This window comes from Piliocolobus tephrosceles, chromosome 8, assembly GCF_002776525.5.
Source record: "Piliocolobus tephrosceles isolate RC106 chromosome 8, ASM277652v3, whole genome shotgun sequence".
Taxonomy (NCBI): domain Eukaryota; kingdom Metazoa; phylum Chordata; class Mammalia; order Primates; family Cercopithecidae; genus Piliocolobus; species Piliocolobus tephrosceles.
Genome location: NC_045441.1, coordinates 44115411 through 44122761, shown reverse-complemented (window position 1 = coordinate 44122761; position 7351 = coordinate 44115411). Strand labels below are relative to the sequence as shown.

The 7351-nt window shown below is 54.2% G+C and overlaps 1 pseudogene; it reads right to left on the bottom strand.

The window, feature by feature from the left end:
* Positions 1-2467: 2467 nt before the first annotated feature.
* On the bottom strand, positions 2468-6993 carry LOC111555730 (annotated as a pseudogene).
* Positions 6994-7351: the final 358 nt, after the last annotated feature.

The following is a 7351-nucleotide window of genomic DNA, read 5'->3' as shown; positions in this document are numbered from 1 at the left end:
TATCATGATTATTTTTAATCTGTAGTTTTTATTTTCACCCACAGCTGCTGTGGTTTTGGAACTGGTGCATGTTTGAGAGTTTCTGTTTAATGCATTTATATTTGGATAACTTTTTTTTTTTCTTTGAGACAGTCTTGCTCTGTCACCCAGGCTGGAGTGCAGTGGCGCCATCTCAGGCTCACTGCAACCTCCGCCTCCTGGGTTCAAGCGATTCTCCTGCCTCAGCCTCCTGAGTAGCTGGGATTACAGGTGCATGTTACCACGCCCAGCTAATTTTTGTATTTTTAGTAGAGACGGGGTTTCACCATCTTGGCCAGGCTGGTCTCGAACTCCTGACCTCATGTGATCTGCCAGCCTTGGCCTCCCAAAGTGCTGGGATTACAGGCGTGAGCCACCGGGCCTGGCCTCTAATTTTTTTATCTTTTGTGTATAAATTCTAAAAGTATGGAATTTTGGAATTGCAGCCACCACTATATAAAAATTCTGGGAGGTAATTATTTCAGAGTGAGTTTCCGCACCAGGCCCCAACAGATCATGCCAAACCAGCGTTGAGGTCAAGTTTTACATTATTATTATTTGGTGTTAAACAGCTTTAATGTCGGTCATTGCAGCATCTTGGCACAGTAAAAAGTATCTCACATGATCAACATGTTCTGTTCTGGGGACGGGGGCAAAGGCAGGGGGAATCACCTTCTTAAAAAGTACAACCCAAGTTGGGAGGGCAGAGGGGATGGGGAGGAAACCCTCCCGGTGCCTGTAGCGAAGTGCAGGAGCCCCCACCCCCAAACTAACCTGAGTCCGGCCCCTCTGGGGAAAAAAAGGGGTACATGAACTCCCCCTATTCCACAGATGCTTCCCTGTGGCCCAAGGCCCGCACCATAGTCCATCCTGCAGCCCTGGCAGGAGCTATTTTGCATTAAGTGGAAAGCTCTGAAGGTCACACCCTCCAAGTTATGTACAGGGGCTGGGAGGAGGGAAACTGCCGCTGCAGGTACCCCAGCTCTCCCCCTCTCACAGCTGCAGGGGTAGGGGGTACATATATAAGAGGAGCAGGCCTTGGCCGGGTGCGGTGGCTCACACCTGTATCCCAGCACTTTGGGAGGTGGAGGCGGGAGGATCACGAGGTCAGGAGATCCAAACCACCCTGGCCAAGATGGTGAAACCCCGTCTCTACCAAAAATACATAAATTAGCCGGGCGTGGTAGCGTGCACCTGTAATCCCAGCTACTCGGGGGGGGCTGAGGCAGGAGAATGGCGTGAATCTGGGAGGCGGAGCTTGCAGTGAGCCGAGATTGCGCCACTGCACTCCAGCCTGGGGGACAGAGCGAGACTCCGTTTCAAAAAAAAAAAAGAAAGGAACAGGCCTTATTCTGCCCCAAACTGAAAGGATGAAATGACTTTACCCGGGAGAAGATAACCATCCTGCCCTCCATTGCTACCCCCACGTACTGTCCGTGTCCTCAGGGGGTACTGTGAGTCTTGGGATCTTCTCCAGGGTCCCCCACCTGCCTGTGGTAGTTATGGAGGGATCCGGGGGTGGGGGTCAGGACTGGAGAGTCCCCTTCCAGCCAGGCTGTCCGAGGCCCCGATTCTGGGGCAGAGGCAGTGGCAGGGCAGCCAGGGTTGCGCCAGAGCATGAGCAGGGTGAGGTGGGGTCAGGCAGGCCTGGGAGTCAGAGCAGGGGCAGCAGCGGTGGACCAGCTATGTACACATCTTCTCCTCCAAGGTTTATGTGCAGAACATCCTGCCCACGCTGCCCCAGCAGCTTCAGGTGGCACCTGCCCCAGCCCAGCCTCTGGGACCCAGGCAGCGTCTCCCAGCGGCCCTGCACCCACCACCAGCATCGGTTTCACCTGCAGTTGAAGATCCGTGAGGTGCCCAGAATGTCATGCAGTCGTCACTCCCACCGAGCAGCCCGCGGGGCTGAGGCTCCTCTCATTGGACCATCCCCCAAATGGCACCGCTGCTGCCCCTGCTCCGACTACCAGCCTCGCCGGACTCCAGAGGCAGTGGCGAGGCAGTGTCGGGGCAGCCGGGGCAGCGCCAGAGCCCCAGCCAGGTGAGGTGTGGTCAGGACCCTCGCGGGGCTGGGAGTCGGGGCAGCGGCAGAACAAACCTTGGAGGGGAAGATGTGTGCATAGCAGGCCTGGAGGGCGGCTGTGTCCGGGGGAACTGGAAGAAGCCGTGGGCCTGGAAGAGCTGCATGACCAGGGCCGACACTGGTCCAGGACTCGCGCAGTGAGGAGGACAGCGCCTTCTCGGACTTCGGTTCCCTGAGCCCGTCCTCGGCTTGTCTACCTGTACAGGCAAAGGGGATGTTGTCCCCCTCGCACATGGCGCACTTGGGAGTGTTGGGCTCCAGGCTGCAGCTGGAGCATCTTCTCATCTTGCATTTGGGAGTGGTGGGGTCCTCGGGTGCGGGATCCATGTCCGTAGGGTTCCCTCTGCCCCGCCCGCCAAAGCCCAGTCAGTTTCTCCTCTGCAGGCCCAGCACCCCGGGTGGCTCAGCCCAGCTGCTGCCTAGGAAAGCCTTACTGTCGGGAGGGGCCACTATGACTGAGGGGCCTCCTGGCTCCAGGTCGCCCACACTTTCAGGTCTCTTGTGCCAGAAGGTGGCACGATCCGTTGGGAGGAGCCAGGTGGTCTCGGAAGGTGTCGCTGGGCCCCCAGCCCCAGGGGGTAGGAGCCTTAGGGGGGCCCGCTCTGCTGCCCTGACCAGACTCCTGGGCCTTGAAGGCTCCTGGGCCCAGTGAGAAGGAGGTGGCTGCCGAGGTTGAGGAGGAAGCATCCGAGTATGTGGAGGAGCAGGACGGGGCGGGACCATAGCCTTTGCCAAAAACTGCAGATGGATCAGGGGGGCCTTGAGGGCTCAGGATCCAACAAGGGGCGGCAGGGGATAAAGGAGGAAGGGATGACAGGTGCAAATGCCTTCCCACCAAAGCCCTTGTTGCCCTCTGGCTCCTTCCCAGAGCTGCCCCCACTCTCAGTCGGTCACCCACTCCTTGAACTTGAGATCAGTGTCAGTGGTGCTGAAGCAATGACATCATCACCCCTTCCTCCTCATGGATGACCATGTGCTCTTGGTCACTTGCTATGTCCTCACTGGCCACATGCTGGGAATAAACAGCTCAAGTGGGCAGCAGCAGGGCTACCCACTGGTCACCTCTTTCACCAGGGACTGCAAAGTGGCCTGGAGCTCCATACTGGGCAGAAGGCTTTGGGCCAGATATGATGCAGCACCAGACACCACCTGCGTCAGTTCCTGTAGTGGCTGACGGTCCACTTCCTTGCTGTCCAGGCTGTGTACTCCACTGTGGGAGAAGGCTCAGGCCAGGCTGAGCCAGATTCCCTGACTGTGTGCAACTGTTCTGCCCCACAGAAGCTGCTCCTTGGTATCCCAGCTCTGGAGGGTCTGGGCTGCAACTGACAGGAGCTCAGAGGACACCCCAGGGGCATTGGCAGTGCCCGTCTCTGACATGCTCTGCTTCCACGAGCCCTTGTGCCCTCCTGCCAGCCCCTGGCTTGTGGGCTTGGCCTCCGGGCTGGACTTCTTTCAGTCCTTGTTGCAAGTGGGCCACCTTCACCTGGGAGGTCAGGTCATGGTACTTCTGCTTCTCATTGGGCCCCAGGGTGTTCCACCACTCACCCAGGATCTGGCTGACGGTCCGGTTGTCCTGGTTGGGGTCATGCTGGTGGGCCCCGCCAGGACTTGGTGCTGCTTGCTGAAGATCATGACCGCCACTTACGGGCCGCCGGATGTGGTCTTTGTCCCATTTGTTGGGGCTGCATTCATCCTTCTCAGAAGATGAGTTCAGGCAGAGCACTGAGGGACTGGGTCTGACATATTCTGGGTGCTAGAGGCAACTGGGTGTCAGGAGACATGACAGAGAGGAAGGCATCATCATGGTCATTCTCTGTGTCACTGTCCAGCAGGGGCTCCCCTGAGGGGCCCAGGACTCCTCCTCCATGGTGGAAGGTGGGCTCTTACCAGGTTCAACCACCCCCAAAGTGTGTGGGGGTCCAAGCCCTGGGCTTTCAGGGCAGGTGGTTCCAGGAGGCCGCCCAGGGTGAGCACTCCCTGTCCCACCTCCTGGCTGCTCATGAGCAACAGCTGCTGACTTGGCAGGTTCTTTTGTCTGTTTGGAGGCCACTGAGTGACTGGCAGGTTGCTGGGCCTCACGCGGCTACAGGGAGGGGTCAGGAAGGGGACAGAGTACCAGGGGAACACGGCCACAGAGCAAGGTTCCATGTTCCTCCACATGAAGATGCTGATGCCACTGGTGGCCTTGCTAGACGCAGGCATCAGGAGCCTGTGGGCCGAGTACTTGGTCCTGGCAGGGGGTTCCTGGCAGGCTATCACACCTCCTCAGCCCCCTCCTCAACCAAGACAGCTTGGACCTACAGAAGGGAGGGTGGGAGGGGAGCAGGAGGCCAGGCCTTAATTTTTTTGTTTTGTTTTGTTTTTTGAGATGCAGTTTGGCCGGCTGGAGTGCAGTGGTGCAATCTCAGCTCACTGAAACCTCCACTTCCTGGGTTCAAGCGATTCTCTGGCCTCAGCCTCCCAAGTCTATGCACCTTTACCGCTGAATATTGTATATTTTCTTATGCTTTCATGTGATTAACTGGCATTCTTATTTTTTCTTTTTGAGACAGAGTGTTGCTCTGTCACCTAGGCTGGAGTGCAGTGGTGTGATCTCGGCTCACTGCAACCCCGCCTAGTGGTTTAATTGATTCTCCTGCCTCAGCCCCCCGCTAGTTGGGATTATAGGCACCTACCACCACACCTGGCTAATTTTTTGTATTTTTAGAAGAGGTGGGTTTTCGCATGTTGGCCTGGCTGGTCTTGACCTCCTGACATCAGGCGATCCACCCTCCTCGACCTCCCAAAATGCTGTGATTACAGGCATGAGCCCGGGCACCCAGCTGCTTTCTTTCATTTTTACTTGAAAAACTCCATTAAGCATTTCTTTCAAGGTAGACCTAGTGGTCCTGAATTCCCTCAGCTTTGTTTGTCTAGGGAACATGTTATTTCTTCTTTCTTTCTGAAGGATAGCTTTGTCAGACATAGTATTAGTTGCTGGCAGTTTTTTTCTTTCAGCACTTTGAATATATTCTTCAATTCTCTCCTGACCTGCAAAGTTTCTTCTGAGAAATCTGCTGATAGTTTAATGAAGATTCTCTTGTCTGTGTCATGCCACTTTTCTCTTGCCTCTTCAACATTTTAAAAAAATCTTTGACTTTTGATTATTTGATTATATTGTGATTATGTATATTTGGTTTGGACCCCTTAGGAATCTTTAAGCTTCATGGATTTGGATGTCTAAATCTTTCCCACGATTTAGGCAGTTTCAGCCATTCTTTCTTTAAATAAACTTATTTCTCCTTTCTCTACTTTCCTTCTCAAACTCACATGACAGTGGATTGCCTAATGGTGTCTCGTTGGCTTTCTTTTCTCTCTCCTTTTTTTTTGAGCTGTAGTCTTGCTCTGTCGCCCAGACAGGAGTACAATGGCATGGTCTTGGCTCACTGCAACCTCCCACTTGGGCTCTGCAGCCCAGCCTGTCTTGTAACCGTTGCCTCCTCAAAGCGACACCTGGAAGATTCTTCTTCCCTTTGAGGGAGAATCATCGTTGTTGCTTCATCGCTAGTAAGGGACTGAGGTAGGAGAATCACTTGAACCCTGGAGGCAGAGGTTGCTGTGAGCCAAGATCACACCACTGCACTCCAGCTGGGGTGACAGAGTAAGACTCTGTTATTTAAAAAAAAAAAAAGTTCTGGAGATGTATGGTGGTGATGGTTGCCCAACACCACGAAACTGTACAGTTAGAAATGGTTGTGATGGTGAATTTTACATGTATTTTAGCACAATTAAAATATACATATATGATAATGTATGTATCTATGCATCTAAACCAGATGTTGAGAGACAGGAAGAGGAGCTGGTGAAGGCATGCAGTGCCTGAGGGGGACGGTCCCCGCCCAGAGTCCTGGGAAGGCTGGCCACTGCTCTCTGCAGACAGAGCTGGTTGTCCCGGCTGCCCTGGACTCCCTAAAGGCAGGTGCGCACACAGCCACTAGGGGGCAGCATGGGCCCTCGAACAGGGAGCCTGGGCATGAATGATTTCAGGGTTCACCCCCGTCCTCAACTTCTCCAAATGTAAGAGGGGAAGGGTCATTCCGGCCCACCTGCCACGCATGGTTGCAGTGAGGCTAAGAGGAGAGGACAGATCGCAAAACTAAAAAGTGTCCAGCCAGGGCCGGGCACGGTGGCTCATGCCTGTAATCCCAGCACTTTGGGAGGCGGAGGCAAGTGGATCACCTGAGGTCAGGAGTTTGAGACGAGCCTGACCAATATGGTGAGACCCTCGTCTCTACTAAAAACACAAAAATTAGCCGGGCGTGCTGGCATGCGCCTGTAGTCACAGCTACTCAGGAGGCTGAGGCAGGAGAATCGCTTCAACCTGGGAGACAGAGGTTGCAGTGTGCCAAGATCCTGCCACTTCACTCCAGCCTGGGGGACAGAGCTAGACTCCATCTCAGAGAAAGACTCTGTCAAACAGAAAAAAAAAAAAAAAAGAAAGAAAAGAAAGGAAAAAGAAAGAAAGTGTCTAGCCTGGGCAACATGGAGAAACTCCATCTCTACTAAAAACAGAAAAATTAGCCGGGTGTGGTGGTGAGCACCTGTGGTCCCAACTACTTGGGAAACTGAGGTGGGAAGATCAACTGAGCCCGGGATGCAAAGGTTGCAGTGAGCTGAGATCGCACCACGCCACCGCACTCCGGCCTGGGCTACAGAGCAAGACCCTGTCTCAAAAACCAAACAAAGCAAAAAAAAAAAAAAAAAAAAAAAAACTATAAAGTGAGTGATACAGATGTGGAATTGCTGCAGCTGTCCTGGACACGCCCTTTTGGAGGGAGACCTCTGTCAGGAGACTGAATTCTTCATTGGCTCAAACCCCCACCTCTGGGAGGGGCCCACCTGAAAGTCCCCATGCTGCTACCCTGCAATTCCATACTTGGGCACAGTAAGCACAGAATCAGAGATGAGACAAAGGACAGCATGGTGCACTGGGGAGCCCTGAGCCTTTCCTATGGTCACCCTGTCCCCAGGGGCTCCTTTCTGAGGGCACACCCAGGTGTGAACTTCACCCAGCACAGGCCAGCCCCTCCAGGGCAACCCAAGCCCCTCCCTACCCTGCTAGAGAGACAAATGGTAGAAATGCGGAATTGAATGGAGAGCTGGAGGGGACTGGGATGGGGAGAGGGGAGGAGGCTGGGCTGATAAATAAGAATTGCAGGGACTGAGGACATTTTCCAAGAAATGTTCTCCTCACTTTAATGTAGCTTAGGT